Source organism: Hippoglossus hippoglossus, chromosome 1 (assembly GCF_009819705.1).
Source record: "Hippoglossus hippoglossus isolate fHipHip1 chromosome 1, fHipHip1.pri, whole genome shotgun sequence".
Classification (NCBI taxonomy): Eukaryota; Metazoa; Chordata; class Actinopteri; order Pleuronectiformes; family Pleuronectidae; genus Hippoglossus; species Hippoglossus hippoglossus.
This window is the reverse complement of record NC_047151.1, coordinates 14179471-14193955: the sequence shown is the minus strand read 5'-3', so window position 1 is coordinate 14193955 and position 14485 is coordinate 14179471. Positions and strand designations below refer to the sequence as shown.

The 14485-nt window shown below is 42.0% G+C and overlaps 2 long non-coding RNA genes across 2 annotated transcripts in view; both read right to left on the bottom strand.

Annotated features, from left to right (window-relative positions):
- Window positions 1-1403: 1403 nt before the first annotated feature.
- LOC117763376 overlaps window positions 1404-14485 on the bottom strand; it is a 29936-nt gene continuing 16854 nt past the window's right edge. Inside the window, exons 2-3 of the long non-coding RNA XR_004614151.1 lie at window positions 2107-2269; window positions 1404-1915 (exon numbers count right to left, since the gene is read on the bottom strand). This is a non-coding gene — a long non-coding RNA (uncharacterized LOC117763376). The remainder of the gene's footprint in view (window positions 1916-2106; window positions 2270-14485) is intronic.
- LOC117763426 lies at window positions 11601-13499 on the bottom strand. Its single transcript, XR_004614162.1, has 2 exons — window positions 11817-13499; window positions 11601-11760 (listed from the first exon to the last, which is right to left on the bottom strand). It is a non-coding gene; the product is annotated as an uncharacterized LOC117763426 (long non-coding RNA).

The window sequence follows — 14485 nt, the reverse complement described above, 5'->3', positions numbered from 1 at the left end:
GATTGTTACCGTAGCTACAATGATGTTTACAGTGAATCGTGAAGCGGGATAGTTTCTACACCAAGCAGGTGACCAGCTGCAAAAAATTGGACCAGTTTACCAATCAGAGCTCTGAACTGGGATTTTTGGGAGGCGGGCCAAGTTCTAAAACATATTCATGTTTTATGTATATGTACGGTATGAGACATAAAATGCATATTTTGGGAAAAAACAGCATGTAGACCTATTCTAGTAAACCCCTAAATTTAATTCATGAACCTTGAAATGGCTATAAATTGTAATAAACCACACTGTTAGTTATATTTTCAGTTATGCTTTTAAGATAAAAGTTGATGATTCAATAGTAGATTCAATATCAGTGATGGGGAAAAAGTCCACCCTCAATATTTTGTGCAAACATTTATTCAGACATTTATCAGAAATGAATATGGGGCTTGAGCCATCCAACATACACAAATGATGTGGAATATCCTCCAAAGTCTTTTTAGAACAAATTTCACTCCTCACTGTCAAACAAAAAGAGGGAAGTTTATACTAAAAGGAACTTTGGAAGATACTCCCTTGTTTTGTCTACTTCAGTCTGCTGCAGCCTCATATTTGGTGGCCAGTATGAACAGGAGGAAGGATTAAAGCAAGAAAAAAAACTAGTGTTCACATGGACTCTTGATGTTTATTTTAAGAAAGTCTTGAAAATCTTGAACTTATCGTTTCATATTATAATAATAATAAAAATAATATAATCTATTATAATGCCTTAAACCTCTATCTGTCTGAATGTGTCGAGAACTGTTCATCTTATGTCCTTCTCACATGGCATATGTATTGTTCAGGGCCCAGGGGAGTGTAGTGTCGAATTTGGTGTGATGTAAACTCGTGAAATGTTCAATATTAATACACTTAACAGGCGCCCAGTGCTTTGTAGCAGCGGCAGCTTGAACTACCAATGCAAGTGACGTTGTTGATCACGACAACAGCTTGTGGTGCAGCTTCAGGGTTCTGAGGACTGAGTCCAGGAACAGGTCTTTCCTTGCCACGGCTCAATTACTGCAGGTCACTTTTACAGTTTCCGAAAGAAAAGCTGCAACCAACATCGCAACAGGCCAAACCAACAGCCCATTCCAAACAGGCATCTTTAGAAAGGGCACTTCACTAATATTATCAAATGGGCCATTTTGCATAATTAATACTTTGACTGTTAAGTAGCTGTAACTGTTATGTAACTGATATTACTCATAATATGTTAATCTTGGTGAAGAATCCGATTTTTTATGAAACAAAGAGGTTAGTTTAGATAACACACTATGGGTTTCTAAAGGAATATTGTCAAAGGCAGAAAATAAAGAAGTTAATAAAAAGTCATGACTGATCAGCCCTTTTCTAGGTAGGTTCAATGTGTTGCAGTTACTGGATTAAATATTTCTCAACCTTGTGAGAAGAAGCCCATAAAATTAACAAATCACCCTTGACCAGAGCACAGGCCTGTGAAAAGGCCAGTGAGTGATCATGGTGGTGTGTCATGTGGGACGACAAAAAAGGCAGCTGAGGCCTTGTTTGAGGAAGGAAGTCAGAACTTCAAAATAGATTTGGTTTGCTCTTATGGTTTTTATCTTTTAATCCTGGTTTCTTTTCTCTGCTTCTGTCACACACACACACACACACACACACACACACACACACACACACACACACACACACACACACACACACACACACACACATATACACACACACACACACACACACACACACACAAACACACAGGCTGTGTGATGTGGTGGGACAACCTCTGAAGGTTTGGCTCCTGTTGGTTTCTGGGAGCTGCACCAGCGTGCATGGTTACTTGATCCTTGATCCACGCTCAACAACTGGATTGGCCTGATCTGGTGTCTCCGCAGCCATGGTGATCTGGTTCTGCCTGGAGATTGAGAGGGCGTCAGCAGTGGTGTGAGTGTGTGTGGGGGGGTTGTTACTGAAGAAGAGAGGGACTTTTTATTAGGATTAGCTGGCTAGAGTTGATCAGGAGTTTGTGTGTGTGTGTGTGTGTGTGTGTGTGTGTGTGTTTATGTGTGTGTTTTGAATGGAGCTTTTTGTTCCAACGTGACTCACCGTGTTCTATCCACGGTTAGTGCCTGGAGGGACAGATGGAGGGAGGGTGAATGGCGCAGAAGAGAAGGAGTTGATGTGGTTAAGTCATTAGGAGGCTGGATGTTCAGTTGCCATGTCGAGCTTCGGACCACTTCTCTGACGAATCAATACGTCAAATGCCGGCCTGTGGACACGCAGTGTAAAGGATCCATCCTCTGGTTTGCCTATAGCTCTGGAGCATTTTATCTTGTAGCAAACTCCGCTCCAGATTGTGCCTGCGCAGCATGGCTCAAAGGACTTTCAGCACAACATCAGTCAAACCAGATGGTGCATGTGATTGCTCACCACTGCCTATAAATTGATCAGCAGGTTTTCTCGAGTTGATGCTGATAAACACTTTTGTCATGGTTTTGATTAGTCTGTGAAAACACAAATGAATGCAACAAGAAATATGTCTTGGTTGTGTTTCTTAGAAACCACTGTTTGCCTGTTTGTTTACAAGTGTTGGCGCATAACAGATTGGTACCGTCGCAGGATACTGTTAGCAGTATTAGCCCACATTTTTCCTTTACATTTTTGTGATAATATCCATTTGTTAGCATTACATTCCAAGTTGTTGTACAACAAGAAGTAGTCCCAAGCTCCAATTGTGTAAGAACCCAAAAGTCCTGCACAACTAAGGATCATTTACACATAGTTGTGATAAACTCATAGAGCTTAAGTGAAGCCATAACTCTGGGTTGTGTTCAAGAAATTGAAAAACATTCAGAATTCCATTGACATTTGTAACTCAACTAATAACCTGAAATACTTTGGAACAGAGCCTTAATCAACATCGTGCTCAATCGTGGCTCTTTTCATATTTTTAAGGATAGTAATTAAATAAAGTTCATGATCTAATATCATTGCTTGTCAAATATATGCTTTTAGCAGCATCTACCAAACACCTTTTCACATCAGCCCCAGGTCGTTTCCGGTTAAACCACATCACAGCTCCACAAAAGGGGGGTTGTGATTAGCTCAGACAAGTCGGCAAACAGCAGCGGGACTGAGGAGTGAACTTTGTAGTAATTTCCAGAAGGAAGAGGACCCAAGAAAAAAAAGAAAAAAAACTTCAGTTGAGAAACTACAGATGGAGGACGTGACAGCTTCCAAAAAGTGAAGCCATGGCATCTTGATTACCCCCTGATGGTTGGCAGCGGTATAGGTCATGAACCTCATCTCCTCCATGTTAGCAGTCAGATGGGCCAAACTAAAAAGTCACGCGGTGGAACCTCGATACTGCTCCTCATCAAAACAGCTACTGTGAGGACGCCAAAAGGCATCAGCGTGGCTATCCAGGATATTTTTGCTTCATTTCTGGATAGTGGAATGAAATGGAGACGTGTTGTCCATCTTTTCAGTCTGTGGCAGGTACCCGGGCTGCCGTGCAGCTAAATACAAGTCTGAGCTGTAGTTTGGGTTTTTTGTTTGCTCACATATTAACTGTTGAGGTTAGAAGGGTTGATGAAATAGGTTTGATAAAAATAACAAAAGTTACATGACTTCATCTCTCTCAACTCAACTGTTAAAATGATAATCAAATGGCCACCACCTGTTTCTTGCAAACACTCACACGCCACTGATTTTTCTTGAGCCGTTTTCAGACATGATCTCCGGACGAACTCCAGAGGTTTCCTTGGATTTTATACTAGGGGGCCAGATGGAGAAAATTCTGCAGAAATGCTCTCATGTGGACATTTGCGTTTACACATAAGACCCCTGCAGAGTCAGAGTCAGGAGGATCTCTGGAGTTCAGTGAGTGTCTGAAAGCAGCTTTAGATTCCCCTACTTTGTTCCCCAGCACTCATTGTCACCCAAGTGTGAAAGAATACTCCACTTGAGGCCCACCCATGACAACCTCTTCCAAGCTCTCCAGGAGGTGGTCACGCACTCGTTGCCCCCATCACCCCTCCACTCCAGCCCCGTTTGACAGGGATGTTTCAAAACCATCTGACCTGGCTGTGCTAACGGGTTGCTATTTTAGGAGAGGGATGGCAAAACCGTCTGCTACTCGCAATGGCCATCGGAAAAAAAGGGATTGCTAAGAGGGAGTGCTCACTGGGTGAGTTGGGGAAAAGTGAGTGGGAGGTCCTCCTGTGTATGTGTCCATGTGTTTGAGTATGTGTGTTCACAGCCAACCATACCAGCAACCAAGTGCAGTGTCGGGGTCCTGTGTCGCTGTAGGCCATAGGGATTGCTGTTGAAATTGGAGATTTCATACTCTTGCAAAAGCCAGGCAGTTGCTGAAGTTCATTCTCTGGCAACTGCTTGTCGTCAGTTTAGCCTTTCACCCACATCATTATCAACATCTTGATTTTATAAAGGGAAAAAAATGGGATGTTTTGCTCGGGGAAGATCAACCCTTCTCACTTTAAAGTGATATCAGTGTGCGTGCATGATTTGCACAGACCTGCTCATGTGGTTTGTGCATGTTTTATGGTAAAAATATGCCCAGCTTACAGAATGTAAATGTTTAATAAATATATCCATTCAGCTTGGGGCAAGTTGGCAGACAACACCACCTGCGCTTGTTGCGCTTTTAACAGAAACAGCCCATAGTGAAATATGCATTCAGGCCCTTTGGGAAAAAGCCTGATCAACAGGTTGAGCAGTGGAACACGCCAGCAAGTGAGGTTGGCCTCTCTCGCTCGCTCTCTCTCTCGCGCTGCATCTGAAACATCATCTCAGATGATTTCTTACTCGACTTAAGCGAGTAAGAAAACTTGTGATGGTCAATGGCGCAAGTCATCATCCTTGACACTTTTAAAGTTGATGCAGCAAGTTGAAACACAAGTGGCCTGATTCTGAGAGATTGCACATGAACTGAACAGTAAGACATTTCCTGCAAAGCTTTCAAGCTCTTGATTAATGTTCTTGAAAAGTCTTAATCTACTTCTGTATATCATATATCAAACAATGAGGACATTTTACATTGAACACACACACACATAGGGACTGCTCTGTAGAGTGAGTGGGCCAGTTCCTCCTACTATTTCTCTTAATGTGTCCCTTGTGCTGGAGGTGTGGAGCTGCCAGCATTGTTCGCTTGCTACACTGGACGCTAACAGCTGTGTGTATTTACCAATGATAAACACACAAGTGGCTGTGGACATTCTCGCCTTGTAACTGTGTTTAGTTGTTGTTAACAGGGGGGCTTTTTGAATATAGGATCTGAGGAGCTGTGTGTGAAGTTCGGAGGTGTGAGGGTTCACGTGGTTTTGTGCATTCGCTGTTTTATCAGCAAACCCCTGTGTCTGTTCTGTATCTGGCAGAAATGCGGCGCAGATAAGGCGTGTCTGCATGTTTGCAAATCTTCGACTGGTCCCACTGGACTATGAAAGCAGTTCCTCCGATGCAGCTCCAGGGTGTGGATCGCAGGCTGTAGGAGCGGGGCTCCTGATGCAGCTCCTGGCTCTGGCTCGTAGACGTAGGCTTTTACAGTCTTTGGCAGAAACTCAAGTCTTTTTTTAAAAATTTGGATCAGTAGGATAGTTGGCAGCTAAATATCATTTTCCCACTTTTTTTCTGAATCCATTGGATAGGTTCTTTGCCACAGCTCAGATCAGACATGAGGTTTCATTAGAACTAGTGAGAAGTACTGCTAAAAATAAACAGCCATGGTCTTCACATTCATAAACAGGAAACATGATTTATCAAAATGCTACAAAGTCAGGATCACACTTCTTCCTGTCAGGGCGATAAGATTCTGCTTGTGTCCATCATTTCTTTGTTTCATTCAAACCAGACGTCATGTGACATTTCTAAGCAGTTGGAAAATTCTCTTTGTTCCGAGCAGTGAAGGGATTGAAGGAATTTTGTGGTTTGTCAAGCTGTGACATGAGCACAAAACTCACACAAACCATCGCCACAGAATCTTCAGACATGAATAACAGTGATATCAACACACCAGATAAGGTTCTGAAAACAACGGCAAATCAAAAGCATGTACTTTAAAGTTACTCCGAAAACAGTAAATCTGTTTGTTTTGTGACTGAAAGTGTTTCACTGGAAGACGGCATCATGTAACATTGTCACATTTAGAATCTCTACGATGGTGACTTGCTTATTTTCAATTAATGTAATATCTTACTCATTATCGTGTGTGCGTGTTCAGCGAGGCTCAGCTCAACAAGGTTGGTTAGATCATTTACACATCTCCTCTCCCCACGGAGTTCAGCGCACTGTCTCCTGTCTCTCAGCGGTCACTTTGCATAGTGAATAGAGGCTTAACTTCTCCACTTTGCATGGCAGTTGAAGACCGATAACGTGCTTCTTCCTTTTCAAGAATAAGCCTTACTGAATAAGCCTTCTGCCTCTTCCTCATAAATACTTGCGCAAGTTTGTGTGCACGTGTGTGTGTGTGTGTGATATGCTGGAAATGAATGATTTGTTCCATCAGCGTTTTTAAACCCCATTTTGTGACTATTTATTACAAATGGAATATGTGAAGCTACACGTGACCTGCCTTTAAGCAAATGAATCATACTGGTTATTGTACTTTATCAACTGGGAACGTGGTACAAACATTTCAGCCTGTGGTAGCTCTTCATCAGTAACCATGCTCACCAACTAACTAACCTACATAAGTCTGGTAATGTTCTACAATTTTCTGAATCCTATTAAAAGAACATAACAACTAGAATGGCACTCAGCAGAACTCATACCTCCGAACAAAGCCCAACAGTCCTCTAAAATGCAATCAAGCTGCACCAAGTTACACAAACTCATATCACTTCCCTAAATATGAGTGATTTGTTTTCATAAAGATCCATGAATTATTCCTTGAGAAATCTGTGAAAATGTCAAATAAACGATCTTGCAATGTTAAAGAAAGTGGGAAAAAAAAATTCCTGGATCTCCACCAAATTTTAATGGGACCCATCCCACATCCTTCCCCCAAGTTTCATGGTAATTCGTCCGGTATTTTTTTGCTTACGAACAAATTAACAAACAAATGGACAAGGGTGAAAACATAACCTCCATGGCGGAGTGAAGTAAAGTGTGTTTTGCTAACATCTGACTCAATGTATCTCCCTGTGCCAGAGACGTCCATTATTGTGCAAAAACTATTATGAACACACCACATGTTGGGACAGTGTGACATTCCTTCATCATGCGGAACGTAGGCACTATAGTTGCTCACACATTCAACATCTCCTATAAATGTACCGAATCTTATTAAACTGTGATAATTATTCCTCATGAAATGCACTATAGTGTCTGTTAAAAACCACAATGCCCAGCTGTCGGGAAAGGAAATTACTCATTAGGTATTTTAAAGAGATATTTATTTTTATTTATTGTAATGACAAAAGGAAGCTTTGGGACTGAAAGCCACGAGCTTGGACGACAAGTACAAAATATATAGAGAGATGGACGGACTAACATATTTGTGGGATTTATTGACAATTAGAAAAATATAACACCAACCTTATTTATTAACCATCCACACATGGGTAGTGTGTATAATGTAGAAAAAGAGCTAATCCTGTTAAGTAAAGATTCAAATGTATAACTTTTTGACACAGACAACTCGGCTAGTATTTTTGAACAAACCCTTTATTTAACATATTCCACAGAATGAATACATACAATCCAAACCTGAAATGTTTTACATCAGCCGTCCCTCTAGGGGACAGTCGTCTTTGCAGCCATCTATCTTTGCATCTGCCTTTACGTCCCTCGATCCGTCCTTTCGTTCTTTGATTCGTTCCACAATTCGCCATGGTTACATACAGGCCTGCGATTCAAAGTGTCTTCGCTTGTTTTTCATGCAGCCATCAGCACTGCACCAGACAATTGGCCCTTTTCATACAGTATCTGCACAGTGGACGAACCCGCTAACCTTGTGTTAGTGAACACTACTTTAATTTAAAGTGCCCTGGGTAGGCTGCGGCCAGCTGCCTGGGGGCTCTGCCTCTCAATGAAGATACCTTGTGATGGGACGAGTGGCTTTTTCACTGACACACACACACACACCCACACACACACATTTCTTTATTTATGCTCAATTTGATTTCGTCCTTTCAGTTACACTTTGCCAGCCGTTATCAGTTATCAACCATATCAAAGAGGGGATGTTCAGTAATAAACTTTTATAAGTCACGTCCTTTTCTTCTCCCCTGGCCTCCATCTTCACTCATTTCTACACAGTACCCCCTCACTGCTGGTGGAACAGTTTGCTTTAAAAAGGTTTGTAACACTTGCAGAAGCATTTTAACTGCCTGCCTATGAAACCTAGCATTCAACATAAAAATATAGTACGTATTTATTAGGGTGAAAAAGTGTTGCAGAGGTAAGGATGCATCATTAATCCTGGATAGGTAGTTCTGTCACTGAGACTGACGGTGCTAAGTCACTAAGGTGAGGCATGACTAGTTTGGTTGACAGAAGATCTCAGTAAACCAGATGTCACAATGACTTCTTGCACTAACCTTTAGATGTTATCATTATTGTGACAGTAAATTTATATGAATGAATCAGTGAGGCAATAAAAAAAAGGATCAGTAAATGAGATCAAACAGAATATAACTTAAAATATTTGCCTTTAACTTTGCATGACTGCAGAGTATGCAGAGGATTCAGGGTTAAAGCAGGAAATACAAACCAACTATTCTCACTGAGAGACATCAGACTCTCAGGGACCCAACCAAAAGAATTCAAAGGCAATATGCCTTAAAAAGAGGTCTTTTGCATTGCCTCTCCTCCGGTTAATGCCACTCTCCTCGGGCTAAAGCAGCTGATTTATTGACAACACGCTGCCGTGCCTGGATGTTTTAAACAGCGAGGGGATTTTTTAGCTCAAACATTTTATGGGCTTTGAACCACGAGACACGGCATTGCGAACGGGATGGAGACCTCATGACTGCCGACAGACGGGACAGGCGGGGAGGCACAGCCTCCCCCGTCAGCTCTCTCTGTGGGACGCTTTTGTCTGATAACAGGTCATGCACCACACCCGATTTAAGTCATGTGCTCCTCGTTGCATGACGAACAACACAAGACAACGAGGATGTGTTTCAGTTGTGTGTGCGTTTTGTTTTAGGCGAGGACGGAGAGCGGTCGTGTTGACATTTGTGGCTCGGGTACATTTTGTGCTCATCCTCGTATATAAGCGAGACATATGTTTGTTATTTAAGTCCATATCCTATTCTTGTCCTTCTGGGGTCTGTGTTTGTTGTGGGTGTGTCTGCGTGCATGTTTCCTTGCAGCATAGCCAAAGTATGAAAGCATGTGCTGGGCAGGAGGAGAGGTGCTGTGTCCCTGCGAGTGGGTGTGCAGGGTCTGGGTCAAGGCTTTTTATTACTTTAAGACCTTAACTCTGCTCCGGGGGGACTCTTACTCCACACCCACGCCTTGTTCTCTTACATCACTATTACATCACATTAACATTCCTGGGATTAATGTAGACACAAGTCTTATAGCTACTCATGTGCACACAGTAGATCAAGTCTGTGAGATACATTTGTGGAGCCTGCGCTAAAACCGTTTGTCAGCTCTCATGCAAGTGCTAAATATGGTGATGTCCATATGTAGCTCAGTTGTTAAAGAGATTGATAACTATGTTCTATAATCATCATCGTCATTACATAATTCACATAGCTGCAGCCACGTACCAAATTTATAAGCTAATTCCCATTGATTTGTGAGGTGTATATATAAGAACCATGCTGGGTTTGTCAGCAGCTTTGAATGTTCCTAAAAGCCTCGGAGTGATGGTTTACTCCTCTGTCGCACCGAGCGCCTGACATGTGTTGTTTTTCAGTTTTTTTGTCGTAAAACTGACGTCTCAGTGAAACATCTTGCCGAAAGGCCCCGATGAACTCCAGAACGGACACACACATGTGAACTGATATATTTTTATTGACTTTTAAACACACATTACACACATGGAAATAGACAATAAAAACAGTAATAATCCAATGAAACCACAAAACATGCAGCCATAACTTTCACAATCAAAGAAAGAGAAATGTGTTTCACACACTTCACACATCCAACAAAGAGACATAATAATGAATCAAACAGGACAGGAGGAAAAAAAACATGCACAATCAAAAACACTCAAACAGCAACTACAATGATTCTTAAATCGCAGAAACTCCTAAGAAGGTTTCAGCTCTGATTCAACAATCTCTGATATGAAACAGAGAACCTCTACTAATGCAAGTCCAGCACTATAATGTGAATTCTCCTTAACCATTTGTATTGTTGTAGTTTAATTGATAATATCTTGGTTAATGATAGTTGTGGGCTTTAAATACCCCTTTTCCAAATCAGCTTCTGGAAAGTACTTGGATGTTCTTTCAGTCCATCAGGGGTGGACTCCTCATATCACACAGTGGTGGACTAAAACAATATTGAGGCCAGAAATTTGACTCCAGCACAGGCCACTCTGTTCAGGAGCTGACCTGACCACTAATGTTGTAGGCTAACCTTATTTGTTGATGAACAGGTTCCAGCCATAAATTTGGCCACGATGTTCATCAGAGAGGAAAATGATCATTGAACATTACAAAATACGACCATAGGGACCCTAAAATAAAATACACTCAAGAATAAACCATAATAGCACACGCAATAAAAGGCTGGACACCTGACAATTAGGATACACTTTTTAAAAAGAGAACGAATCAGCTCAAAAGTTCAAACGATTAACTTAATATTCAGAAAATCTAAAAACTTCACACACACACACACACGTTCCCTGAAACTCAACAAGTCTTAGTTAGCAGAAATTGCCTGACCTTTTCATTCTTTTTTTTTCTCTCCATCTCCGGTCCACCTACTTTCCTTCTGATCATTGCGTCTAAAAATGTTATTGGTGGAAAAACAGATGGCTGCTGTATGCGTCACAGAGAAACATGGTCATCTTTGTCACGGCAGTAAGAGAAATTCATTCCTGCTGACTACATTATCACGTTGACTCTTCAGAGCGGATCCTCAGGCCTCTGGGAAATGTCCCGACCCTCCGCCACTGACATCACATCAAAGATATATTGAATACAGACATCTGACTCCTCCCCTTTACGTTGAGAAGTGTGAGGTTTGGGATTTAGTTATGGTTCAGATATTACGTGATTGTGTTTTGATAGTATGAAATATTTCAATCCCAAATATACATATAACAAAAATATTTTTGGGTGTATAGTATAGTCTCAAATATATTATATAATGACATGAACATCAACTTTCCTTTAGCTTAAAAGTGATTAACCAATTTAGCATTGCATTCCTAAAACATTGCCAGACTTACAATGGTCAGATTTCTTTTAAATGTAAAACAAAAAAAAGATTGACAGCAGAACCAGAGATATAAGTAGTGGCCAGCGTAGCCTTTAGCTTCACACAGAGGCGAAAAGGGGGCTATGGACGTCTGATAATCACACGTCTGAACCTTCTGTAGTTTTCACACGCAACAAAATGACATCACTTGGGGCAGTTTATCCGATTTCAGGCTGCTATAACTATTTATTTTGACTACAATCTCCCCTTTCAACCAAAAGTTGGCAGTGAATGTTAAAGAAAAAACCTGAGGTCTGATCAATGATTTCGGTCACGTTGATAGTGATGTTCTAAAACTCAACCGTGCCTTTGGAGAGAATTGTTGGCATACGCTTCAGTGATGTTTGTCTGTGTGGTATCTTCCTCATACAAACTGTGCTGCTCTGTTGTAACACCGTGTGTACAACAGTCTGTTCTCCTTAGTAGTCAGGACCAAACACTGGTGCAGCCACACAGGCCTTTTACCTCATACTTTGTGTGAGCTGAGAAAAAAACAGCCCATGATGCCCAGACAGAAATTCATGTTTAAATAAAATAAATGTGTAAGGGCATGGCATAACGGCTCTTGTTTGAATAGTTGTGTTTACAGGGTAGAGACACTCACAATGAATTATCGCATACGTTTCATCTTCAGACAATTTATTTGCTCAATGCATTGTTTTCAGTAGAGAAACATGAACACTGAACCAGGAGCTTGTGGGATCGATGCTCTTCAACAAACACAGACTCCATGATTCACCTCAGGACGTTAGAGATTCTCCCCGAGCCACTATGAACAAGATTTATTCTAGAAGCTCGTACTGACACACCTATATGCAGCTGATACACATTTACTCCCCTCTACACAATATACTCTATATACAGCCATGTATTGATGCTTCTACTCTCACGCGCTCTCACACACACACACACACACACACACACACACACACACACACACACACACACACACACACGTCCGCCCTCTGCTAAGCCCTAAATCACAGGCATGCTTGTTTCCACGTTACATGTTTACCCAGACAGATCAATCCAGCTGAACCAGCAGCTGCCGGACCTTGACCTCACACCAACCCTGAAAGATAGAGCTCCTGCAGGAGGACACGCTCACTTTATTGCATCTGTGCAACATGGCACTGACATTTATTTTGTGTACATATGCAGCGTCTGTCTATGTGGGGGTATGTGTGAGTTCCAGCGGTCACTGTGAGAGGTGCTAACTTGAATAAAAGGTTTAGGGACTTAAGAAGCTGCACCCAGTGGTCTACCTCATGTGTGAACTGATCCGATGAGGCTACGCTTTGTGTCATCGGAGCATCATTATGTACAAGTACAAATTCATACACTTAACTATGAGGTCCATCTATGCATGTGCTTACATGCCTATATAATGCACAAGTTTAAGCTATCTGTATGCGTGTTTCCGTATTAACATGTGTGTTTCAGAAACATAGGTTGTAACTCACTCTGACTGCGAGCCGAAGCCCCTGGCAGGGAAAGCTCTGTGGGTCTGGCAGGTCTCAGCACGGCTCTAAAGCAGCTCTGGAGCTCAGCTCGGCTCCGCTGGTGGCTGCGGGCCCTTCTCCATGTCACACTGAAGAGTTATTCAAGAGACCTCCTCACCGGGAGGCCTCAGGCATGAAAACAGGACAATGTCACCATGTCTTATTGTTGGCAGCCATGTTAGGAGGAGATGTGCGGAGCCATCGAGCTCAAAAGATGCACCGACATTTATACCAGTTGATTTGTACAGTGTTTGCCATTTGCTCATGATGAATAGTTCCAGGAGCACTGTCAGTCGCTGTAGACCTGCCAGGTCTGCCTTAGAGAGTAGGATAAAACCTCCATTAAATCTGTGTTTAAATTTAGCCTTTCTTACCACAATATCCACAAGCACCAGGAAACAGCTAGCCAAGCTCCATCAAAGACACGCAGCAACTCCAGAAATGCAATGATGATGTTCCCTGACAAACAATGGCTGCATGTAATATCACAGAGTCATCTGCAAAGAATCGGAACGTAATTTTTGGACATACTGGTTTCGGAGTTGCTAGATAACAAGAGGCAAACTCTTCCCCTCAACATGTCCTGGATCAGTCTCTACTTTTCAGTCCTATCGAGCATATTACCAAAATCACAATACAGAATATGGCCCACTACCCAAGTCTGGATTTATTTAGTCATGACTATCATATAATTGAAGTATGTGACTTTTAAGTTCGCTGTAAGAACTACAGGAACAGCTGCGCCTGCTTTTTCTTAAATGTTGTAGAGCAGTTCTGAATAGGCTTATTGTACGACTCATAACTCTCAGTCATCTGGCTGCCACTGGACCTGAATATGAATCATATGGCTGTTCCTTAAACTCGCCTCAAATGCTTTTAATTCCTCATGGGAGAAGAGTTAAAAAAAAAAATCCACCATTGTTTTCTCAATAATTCCTAAATCTCAATATGATATTTTTTAGATTCTTACTATGTTTTTAAATGCAATGCTGATCTTCATCTCATTCATTTACAGTGAGACTAATAAGATCCTTATCCCCGAGACGCTGCATGTGAAACTCTACACAGGCTGACGGCAAAAGCTGCTGCGTCTGTGGCCCGGCACATGACCAGGACGGCATATGGAGCGACAGAAAGAGTGGATGAAATAAGGACATGTAGACATGTAAAGTGGGTGAGGAGGTAAAGTTGTGAGGAGAGAGTGAAAAGACAGAGAGGGGGTAAGTGGGAATGGATGAAGGAGAAATGGGGGTGAAGAAAAGGGCGAGTGGAGCACTGGTGAGTGAGTGAGAGAGACCGAGGTTACGGCCTGGACTCTGACCCAGATTTTAAATATGGTCTCTGTCAACCTGATCTGACCATGCTGCTGTGTGGTCTTCCTTTCTTTCCATTCGCCACGGATGCACGACGACCACACGCCTCCTCTCTGCACTCTGTGTAGTCACTTGACGAGCCCGTGAACGTTAGTTTTAATGCAACATTAAAACGACGACATGCTCAAGGTCAGACCATCACTAGATTCTCTTTTTTAAAAAAACAGATTTTTCCTTTCACAGCGAGTGTATGCACTC